This window comes from Echinops telfairi, unplaced genomic scaffold, assembly GCF_000313985.2.
Source record: "Echinops telfairi isolate 266 unplaced genomic scaffold, ASM31398v2 ScPeMD7_7463;HRSCAF=8501, whole genome shotgun sequence".
Taxonomy (NCBI): domain Eukaryota; kingdom Metazoa; phylum Chordata; class Mammalia; order Afrosoricida; family Tenrecidae; genus Echinops; species Echinops telfairi.
In genome coordinates this window covers 8,774,299-8,775,288 of record NW_022111363.1, presented here as the reverse complement: position 1 = coordinate 8,775,288, position 990 = coordinate 8,774,299, and positions in this window count along the sequence as shown.

Here is a 990-nt window from a genome sequence, read left to right as displayed (position 1 = left end):
ACGGCTCCACTGGGTTTTCCATGGTTGGTTCTCCAGTATGGACTACAACTCAGTGTCAAGAAGACCAGAATCCTCACGACTGGACCAACAGGGAACAGTATGATCAATGGAGAAAAGTAGGCGTTAACAAGGATTTCATCTTGCCTGGAACCACTATCAGTGCTCATGGAAGCAGCACTCAAGAGATCAAAAGACAGGTCATGTTCCTACCCAAGACCTACCTCTTGAACGTGTTGAAAACCAAGGTGTTATCTTGAGGACTAAGGTACACCTGACCCAAGCCATGGTATTTTCAATGACCTCCTCTGCATGTGAAAGGTTGACATTGAATAAGGGAGACCAGAGAAGAATCGAGGCATTGGGATGATGGTGTTGGCAAAGAACATTGAAAGTATCATGGAGCCCTGGTGGTGTAGTGGTTACTCATTGGACTACGATCCTCATGGTTAGCAGTTCAAACCACCAGAAGCTCTGTGTGAGAAAGACTGGACTTTCTACTCCGTAAACAATTACAGTCTCAGAAACCCTCAGGGGGGTCACTGGGAGTCAGCATTGAGTGGAAGGCAGTGAGAGATTTATGGACTTCCCAAAGAACAAACAAATGTGTCTTAGAAATACAACCAGTATGCTCCTTAGAAGAAAGGACAGAGAGACTCCGTCTCAGGTACTGCACATGCTGTCAGGGAGGTCAGTCCCTGGAAGAGGGTATCATGCCTGGTCAAGTGGAGGGCCCATGATAAAAAGGAAGGGCCTCAACATGGTGATTGACACAGTGGCTGTGTAGACGGGCTCAGCTGTAAGAACGATTGTGAGGATAGCACAGGGTCCGGCAGCATTTCAGTCCCTTATGTATCGGGGTTGCTATGAGCCTGAACCAACTCCAGGACACCCAACAATTCTGCGGTGGTCGCTTCCTAAGCCTTTCTTCTGAGACACTCCTGGGTGGGCTTGAGCTCCAACTTTTTGGTTAGCAGAGAAGTGTTGAACTGC